The 9,771-nt window shown below is 44.4% G+C and overlaps 1 long non-coding RNA gene across 1 annotated transcript; it reads right to left on the bottom strand.

The window, feature by feature from the left end:
• Nucleotides 1-221: 221 nt before the first annotated feature.
• LOC128331610 (uncharacterized) lies at nt 222-3,675 on the bottom strand. The gene is made up of 3 exons (XR_008310367.1): nt 3,489-3,675; nt 2,659-2,924; nt 222-670 (listed from the first exon to the last, which is right to left on the bottom strand). It is a non-coding gene; the product is annotated as an uncharacterized LOC128331610 (long non-coding RNA).
• Nucleotides 3,676-9,771: the final 6,096 nt, after the last annotated feature.

Raw genomic sequence — 9,771 nt, 5'->3', positions numbered from 1 at the left:
TATAACATCCAGTTTGGCTTGGGCTCTCAATCAGTGTTCCCTCTAATAGGGATTCCCAGATATTGTTGACTACAACTCCCAGAATCCCCAGCTGCAATGTTTTTTGCTTGGGGATTATGGGAGTTGTAGACCACAACATCTGGAATCCCCGTTAGAGGGAACACTGCTCTCAATGACAAAATTTGAGAATTTGGGATGCAGTTGTAACATCTGCAGTAAATTTCAAAATCCACAAGGTGGCAATAGCTTTCTTTAAATTAAACTTGTGAGACATAAACAGAAGTTTGCAGAGGACGTTCAGAATGAAGGACTATAAATAAATTGTAGAGCGACAGTCTATGGAACCCAGCCTAGGATGAAAATTACTGTGCTCCACCAGAGGTCAGTGCTGTGGTAGCACTGTAGTTTCTTTGTAATAAAGTATATTCTTCATTCTGATCACTGAAGGTATGAGACCATAATCAGCTACATAGAAGTCACAGCTCATTTAGCAAATTGGAACTGATTTTCTTTGGCACATCTAATGTGGAAACTGGAAGACAGGTTAAATATGTAATTCCAGGATGTCAGTGAATGTGCCATTGTCCAGATTTTATAAACTAACAACAAAAACATTGGTAGATGCAGTTGTAACACTGTTCATGTGATTTTCTTTCTTTGGAGACTAAACCTGTGGGAAAGATTGTATATTTTAGTTTGTGTTGTATCACATATTTTGACTTTGGGTTATCCAATCAAAGCTCTCAGGGATGGGATTAAGTCCCAAATCTTAATGAATAAAAATACACAACTTATTCATAGATTATTCACACATACAGGAGTGTTTACAGTCATGACTGGTGAAGAAGCTGATACTGGTAATCTTTTCAAAGAAGATGTATGTAAGGAAAAGCAACATACTGCATAAAGAGGGATGTGAGAACATGATGCACTGAGAACATGATGGACTGTGAACTAATGAATGAAATTAGGGATGTGCACGAAACAGATTTTGCATTCCATTCCATGCTCAGAATGGAACATAAAATCCCCGGAATGTTCTGTCAGAACAACTAATCGAGCTGGTTGTTTCAATTGAACAACCCCATTCCAAGCTGGAACATTTTGAGTGCCATTTTGAATTCCAAAATGGTGCTCTTCTGGCCTCTGGCATGCACGGCAGCCTTTTGCGTGGTGGTGCTGACCATGCAAATGGCTTCTCTGTGTGCACAGAGGCCAAGAGTGCCATTTTAGAATCCAAAATGGCACTTGGAATACTTGGAATGGTCTGAATGGGAATGGCAGCTTGGAACAGGCTCGGAACACAGCCTGAGCTCAGAACCCGGCCCGTTTAGAGGCGAAACATTCTGCACATCCCTAAATGAACTGAACAGCCTGCAGTAATCCAAAGCTGCCATAGTTCCCTTTCCACAGACATACACAAGAGGGAAACAGGATGTCCACAGTGGATAGCAGAAAAATAGATGAATGGGAAGAAGGCCTTGTTGCAGACTAAGCCAACCATAGGCTCCATAATGGGGTAAGTTAACAAGTGCTTGCTTGTAGAGTGAAGGTTAGAGGGCCAAATATTGTGGCTTTTTCTTACATTTAAAAAAAATGCCTCAGATTTACAGATTTATACCATTGGTGCCACCATGTGAAAGCTACTGTATAGCCCTATTCAGACATGTTGTACAAGTGTGCCAATGTCTGTTGTACAATGGTGTACATGTGTACGGGTGTCTGTACACTTATATATGTTTTGGTGTGAATGACTGTAGCTGTGATTATTTAAAAAGTGAACCTGGGTACAGGCCTTTCAAATGCATGGTGCAGATATGAAGATTATGTTGAACACAGGTACAGCAGTACACTTCCTGCTGTACCTGTGTTCAACACAATGTGTGAATAACTGTACCTTTATATTCATTATACGAGTGTTGGACACATAGAGCTTATATGTCTTCACAAGGCTGCTGTTCCATGATGAAGTTCATGGGACCACAATGAATCCACTAGATAAGCCCTATTCAGACATTATGTTGTATCTGCATTCAGATGACTGTACACTTGTACATGTTTTGGTGTGAATTACTGTACCTGCGTTCATTTAAAATGTGAACCTGATACAGGCCACTCAAATGCATAGTACGTATAGGAAGTGTACTGCTGCACCTGGGTTCAACATAATGTGTCAATAACTGTGCCTGTGTACAGATGTGTACATGTGTACACTGTACATTTGTATGAGTGCTCAACATAATGTCTGAACATGGCTATAGTTACAGCACATTTAGAAAACTGCTGCATGTGAACTGATTTGCTTTCAGTGTTTTTCTCCATAAAGCTTCACATGGGTGTTTTTCACACAGCAGGCTTTACCGCAAGTTTACTGTGAGGCTTTACTGCGAGTTCGAAGTTGACCAAAAAAACCAATGCAGTGAGTGGATTTTTTTTTTACCCTGGATATAAATTAGGCTACTCTCTAACTCGCAATGAAAAACCTGTATTGTATGTAATGTGCTCCTTGATAGTTCGCAGGGACTTTGGGGTAAATCTAGCTGATATGTGAACGCACACCCTCCAATCCCAATTCGAAGGAGACACGAACTACAAGCCCTGTCTGAAAAACATCATGATGTTCTTACGAGCAAGGACCACAAGTAAGCACTCCCTCACCTTGCCTTCTCACTTCAATTGCTGACTGGTGTCCTGAAGGCTGTATTGCCGTCTTTCATTGAAAATCACCATGCGGAGACAGTAGGGGTGTGCATTCATTTTCTGAATGAGTGGAATACAGTTTCTTTCTGTGTATGTTATTAATAAAGTTTAAATTCATTCCCTTGACACAGATTTCCTCTTTATTAGCTGCTCATCTGGTTGGCTCTGGTTTTTCAGATGTGTTGAAATCCACATGTTTTGTTTTGCTCCATCTGAAAGAATAACTAGAGAGAAGTTTATTATTGTTCAAACATAATGTGAAAGAATGTTCCCTTCTGAGTGGCAAAATACCACTGCATAAGTCTTGGGGCTTCCTTTGTTCTTACACACTTTGTGCTGTTACTTCTGGATGAGGCAAAGCAGCAAAATTCCTGTGCTGCCAATATTCCTGATGATAAATCTTCTGATTGGCTTCATTAAAAAGACTGGTTGATTTTATACACTGTACACTGGTTTAAAATATAGTTTTTTCCTTTCAGCTACTTATCTGTTGTAAAGTAATCACATATAGTTATAAAATCTATAGAGAATGGGTGGACTCTTTTCAACCTAACAACTCTTTTTAAATCAAAAATATCCCTTTCAATCTGCAAAAGAAAAAAAGACACCAAAATGATCAAATAGATATTCAACCTAATAGGTGTTTCAATGATAGGTCTAATCACTGAAAGAGACCAGGTAGCCACTTTCATTACTTATTTCTTACCTCTTAAGGGTCTATTCCCATGTTGATTATATTTCACATTTCCTTCTTCTTTAAGCAAAGCAACATTTTTTGTATTCCTTACCTCATGGCAGCATGTTGCTTTCTTGAGCTTGTGGGAAACCATGAATTGCTTTATGCTTGCTTTTTAAGCCAAGGCATTTTCTTCACATATAAGAGTACATATAAGTGTGTATATATACACCTGCAAAACAAAGGTGTCATTTTCACTTGGGAAAGTATCTGTCTCTCTTGAGAGAATGGATAAATTGCAGTTCCTTGTCAATTGACTTTTAATATGCAAAGTATTTTTGATTGATTGATTTGATTTGATTTGATTTGATTTGATTTGTATACCGCCCTTACAAAATGGCTCAGGGCAGAAAATAGTCATTAAAATGATCAGTTCAATGTTTAACCATGATAGGTGGCTTCAATGATTAGTCTGAAAAGGCCTATTTGTGGCTAGAAATTGAATCAAACAACCACTAGCAATAAAAGACTTACTTCTTAAGAGTATCCACACTGGTAATGTTTCACATGTTCTGAAGCAAAGCAAGAATGTTCCTTACCTCACACCAGACTTTTTGTTATGAGTTTGTTGCTTTCTTAAGCTTGTGGGAAACCATGAATTGCTTTGTAGTTTTGTCCAGGTACATGTCCCTGTCTCCTTTACCCAGTCCAGCTAGGCTTATCAGGTCCGGGCTCAGGGAAGGAACAGGGAGGGGGTTGAGCATCACCCTGCGTCTCCTCCATCCCAGGCTGCTTGCTCCATGTGTCTCTGCCCCTCTCCGGGAGCCCCTGACACCTTCCACCAGCCAGCCTCTCATCCCCAGCTGGTTCCTTATATGCCTCCTCACAAGCTATGCATTGCCTGACCCCAATTATGGGGCCAACACATCTATCTATCTATCTATTTATCTATCTATTTATTTTCTATACCACCCTTCCAAAAATGGCTCAGGGCAGTTTACACAGAGAAACAATAAATAAATAAGATAAGATGGATCCCTGTCCCCAAAGGGCTCACAATCTAAAAAGAAACATAAGATAGACACCAGCAACAGTCACTGGAGGTACTGTGCTAGGGGTGGATAGGGCCAGTTACTCTCCCCCTGCTAAATAAAGAGAATCACCACGTTAAAAGATGCCTCTTTGCCAAGTTAGCAGGGTTTATTACCTGTAATTTACTAACCTTTACAACTGTTGACAATTCATCTCCCACTTCTCCCTCCTCCTGCTCAGACCCCCTCCCTTCGGGAGGCATGCTCTAATGTTATCCTTGCATGCCTCCCCTTCAGCCTTATTAGGCCTCTGCTCCTCCTCCACTGAAGCTGAGTCCCTGCCCATTGGCAGTCATTCCTCCATCTCTCCCCGGCTGCCACCTGTCCCTGTTGCCTTGGGCCCTCTCACCACTCCGTCCTCAGAGGTAAGGACAGCTGGCCTCACCAGACAGGTTTTTAAGCCAAGCCATTTCTTGAAAATAAAGATAGCCCCTCTGTTCAGTTCTCTGCATAAGTCTGTTCCCACGCAAGACAAAGGTGTATTTTTACATGCCTTGGAGAAGTATCCTCTTTTCTCTTGAAAGAACAGATAGATTGCAGTTCCTTGAAAACTGGAAAATTACCTTTCAATCTGCAAAACAGTAATCAAAATGGTCAGATCAACATTTAACTATGATAGATGCAGTGGCGTATCGGGGGGAAATGGCGCCCAGGGCAAGCTCTGGCCCTGAAATGGTGCCCCCCCCGCCCCCCACCCCCACATACCTGTGAGGGCACGGCGGCGCCCCCCAGGCAGCAGATCGCTGGCGGTGGCGGCGATTTGGTGGTGGCGGGTCACCCGCCGAGTGCCACAGATGGTCACTACCAACATGGATATCAGTCCTTAAGAACATAAGAACAGCCCTGCTGGATCAGGCCTCTCTAGTCCAACATCCTGTTTCGCACAGTGGCCAACCAGATGCCTCTGGAAGCCACAGGCAGGAGTTGAGGGGATGCCCTCTTTCCTGCCATTACTCCCCTGCAACTGGTACTCAGAGGCATCCTACCTTTGAGGCTGGAAGTGGCCTTTGGCCCTCCAACTGGTAGCCAATGGTAGACCTCTCCTCCATGAAGTTATCCAAACCACAAGTTTGGATACAACTTTCACAACTTTGCAGTGAATTCCACAAATTGATTATGTGTTGTATGAAAAAGTACTTCTGTTTGTTGGTCCTAGATTTCCTGGCAATCAGTTTCATAGGATGGCCCCTTGTTCTAGTGTTATGGGAGAGGAAGAAGAATTTCTCTCTATCCACTTTCTCCACACCATGCAGGATTTTATAGACCTCTATCATGTCTCCCCGCAGTCATCTTTTTTCTAAACTAAATAGCCCCAGGTGTTGTAAACTTGCCTCATATGAAAGGTACTCAAAGCCCCTGGTCATCTTGGTTGCCCTCTTCTGCACCTTTTCCAGTACTACAATGTCCTTTTTTAGATGTGGTGACCAGAATTGTATGCTGTACTCCACATATGGCCGAACCATAGTTTTGTATAAGGGCATTATAATATTAACAGTTTTATTTTCAATCCCCTTCCTAATTATCCCTAGCATGGAATTGGCCTTTTTCACAGCTGCCACACATTGAGTTGACACTTTCAAGAGCTGTCCACCATGACCCCAAGTTCCCTCTCCTGGTCATTAACCAACAGCTCAGACCCCATCAGCGTATACTTGAAGTTGGGGTTTTTCGTCCCAATGGGCATCACTTTACACTTGCCAACACTGAACCGCATTTGCCACTTTGTTGCCCACTCACCCAGTTTGGAGAGATCCTTTTGGAGCTCCTCACAATCAGTTTTGGATTTCACTACCTGAAAGAGTTTGGTATCATCTGCAAATTTGGCCACCTCGCTGCTTGTACTTCATTTATGAATAAATTAAAAGGCACCGGTCCCAGTACAGATCCCTGGAGGACCCCACTTCTTACTTCCCTTCATTGTGAAAACTCTCCATTTATACCTATCCTCTGTTTCCTGTCCTTAAGAGGTATGTCCTTTCTTGCCAAAGAAAATGGCTACTTGCTTTCGTTTTTAGACCACTGGCCTTTTCAAATTGATCACAGAAGACATCTATCCAGGGGCGTAACGATAGGGGGGGCAGGCAGGGCACGTGCCCTGGGCGCCACCCCGACGGGTCACGTGGGGGCGCCAAAAAGTGGCTTCCCCCTGCCCCCCCCCGGATCGCCCGCCGAGTGTGGCGGCAGGCGGGCGGTGGCGATTTGGCGGCGGCAGGCGGCGGGGGCGGGTCGCCCGCCGAGTGTGGCGGTGGCTGGTGGCTGGCAGCGAGCTGTAGCGCGGCCCGAGCGGCGGCGGCGTATCGCCTGCCGAGGAGTGCAGGCAGAGCGACGCTGAGCCTGCCTTCTGGCCAGGCGTCGCTTCCCAACTGCGTCTGCGCAGTTGGGAAGCGACGCCGGGCCAGAAGGCAGGCTCGGCGTTGCTCTGCCTGCATTCCTCGGTGGGCGATCCGCCGCTGCTCGGGCCGCGCTACAGCCCATCGCCGCCAGCCACCAGCCACCGGCGCACTCGGCGGGCGACCCACCGCCGCCGCTCGCCACTGCCAAATCGCCACCGCACGCCCGCCGCCACACTCGGCTTCCCCCACCCCCTGGATCGCCCGCCGAGTGTGGCGGCATGCGTGCGGTGGCAATTTGGCTGTGGCGTGCGGCAGCGGCAGGTCGCCCACCGAGTGCGGCGGTGGCTGGTGGCTGGCGGAAGGACATAGCCCTGCTAGATCAGGCCCAAGGCCCATCTAGTCCAGCATCCTGTTTTGCACAGTGGCCCACCAGATGCCTCTGGAAGCCACAGGCAGGAGATGAGGGCATGCCCTCTCTCCTGCTGTTACTCCCCTGCAACTGGTACTCAGAGGCATCCTGCCTTTGAGGTTGGAGGTGGCCCACAGCCCTCCAACTAGTAGCCGTTGATAGACCTCTTCTCCATGAAGTTACCCAAACCCCTCTTGAAGCCATCCAGGTTGTTGGCTGTCACCACATCTTGTGGCAGAGAATTCCACAAGTTGATTATGCATTGTGTGAAAAAGTACTTCCGTTTGTTGGTCCTAGATTTCCTGGCAATCAATTTCATGGGATGGCCCCTGGTTCTAGTGTTATGGGAGAGGAAGAAGAATTTCTCTCTCTCCACTTTCTCCACACCATGCATGATTTTGTAGACCTCTATCATGTCTCCCCGCAGTCATCTTTTTTCTAAACTAAATAGCCCCAGGTGTTGTAAATTTGCCTTATAAGAAAGGTGCTTTAAGCTGTTAATATTTGAAGTGTATTGCTTTCATTTTTCTGAGTTAGTGCAACAAATTATGTTCCTTACCTTGCATCATAACTTTTATTATGAATTTATTTTCATAAACCTGGCAGAAACTGTGATTTTTTTAAAAAAAATTCTATATGATTCCCAAAATTAAGGCTTTCTTATTGATGTCCATTTGCCTGTAGTTTCCTGTTAAATTCGGTCTATTTTCAGGGTGAAGATACTTCCAGGCAATTGATTGATTGATTGATTGATTGATTTAGATTTAGATGATTTAGATTTAGATTTAGATTTATTTTGCCCTACTCCCATAGGACTCAGGGCAGCTTACAAGCAATATCATACACAGCAACACAATTTCATAAAAATATATCTTTCATAACCTCATAAACCACAACCCCATTCAATACAATGTAGTTTTGTTTGTTTTTAACACTACCATCTCTAGAATTAAGCATTAACAAAGGTTATTTATAGAACCAAACAAAGAAAGGAAGCGAAATAATTTGGCATTTAGAGATACTAAAATATTTGCTTCATCTTTTGGATTGCTTTGTTTGAAACCACCTCCAGCAGTTAAATAATTTCTGTTCTAGAACAGAAATGCACTTCTTACCTAGCAGCCTTACCATTCATTTGTATATTTTAAAAGAGCACAAATGCTTTGTCATGACTACCCCATCTATTCCTGGGATAGGAGAAGGAAAACCAAGCTGCCCCTGTGAGATGCTTCTTCTTCCCCCTGTATCCTCCACACCGCTGAGCCTGACCTGATCTTTAGCCATCACCAAGGAGACAATTGAGTACATCATAACAGAGAAACTACAAGTGATGTCATAATGGCCACCTGCAGAGGTGGGGCAAAATAACATCCTTCAGCACTGGGAACAGATGCAGTTGGTGGGCATCTATCTAGACTACAGACATATACATGTTTTATACTCGTCCTAAACTGGAAGTTCTAATTTGGAGAGAGGGCTCACAATTAGAGTTATTAGAGTTTCCCCATGATCTCTGTGAAGAAATTATCTGATGGTGCCAGTGTTCAATTCTTACACAAAGACACTTTCAGAGCTTATTATGTCCCTGGGACCAGATGACCCGAGGACTCAGTAGACTGACACTAGATCAGGGGTTCCAACCCTTTAGTCTCCATATGTTGTTGAACTACAATTTCTATTGAGCCTGGGGATGATGAGAGTTGTAGTCCTACAACATCTGGGTACCAAATGTTGGGAACCCCTGCTACTAATAACTGTTTAACCTATATAATTGTTTAAGGCTCTACACACGATCTGTGTGAGCCTTTAAACAATTATATACATGCTGAATCAACATACATGCTGAAGCTGCCTTGTCTGGGGTGGCTCAGGACTTCATGGTTGCCATGGCAACCATGGGGCTGTCCCAACATGTTGTTGGATCAACACATGAATGGGGGCACACTGTGGTTTTCTTGTTTTCTTTTTAACTGGGCAGGAGGGTGGTGATTTGAGAGGGGGAGGGCGTCTGTGTCCTTGCCATGGTCAAATCACTTCCTTCTGAGGTTTAGAGTTTTAGCGGCTATACCATTCTGCAAGGGTGGGGGACCTATTAAAATGGTCCACTCCTGGAGTCTGATGGACTCCAATTGATTACTGAGGGCTCTAGGGCATTTTCCAGCTAGTATGGCAGGCACTCCTGTGGAACCTCTAGTTGCTCTCTGGAATGGAGAGATAGCTCGGTTGACACGATTGCCGGAGCGGCAGGAAGATTTATCTAAGTCTCCGGGTTTCTACTGTAACGATACCACAAGGTACCTTGTTGCTTCTTTATCTTATCTGCAACAATTAGACATCCCCCGATATTGGTTGGCTTTTACACAGGCAAGATGTAGATGCCTTCCCTCTGCTGTCCTTGAAGGTCACTACAGTGGGACTCCTTATGCGGAGCGTCTGCCCCGTGGTGATGGGGAAGTTGAAACAATCGAACATGTTTTGCTTTATTGCTCCTTTTATAGGGATTTACATTTAGAACTAATATCTCCACTGCTGGCTCGTTGCCCAGGAAATTCGCCTAGCCAA

Source organism: Hemicordylus capensis, chromosome 6, assembly GCF_027244095.1.
Source record: "Hemicordylus capensis ecotype Gifberg chromosome 6, rHemCap1.1.pri, whole genome shotgun sequence".
Taxonomy (NCBI): Eukaryota; Metazoa; Chordata; class Lepidosauria; order Squamata; family Cordylidae; genus Hemicordylus; species Hemicordylus capensis.
Note: the sequence above shows the minus strand (reverse complement) of the source record. Positions and strands in the feature narration are given on the sequence as shown.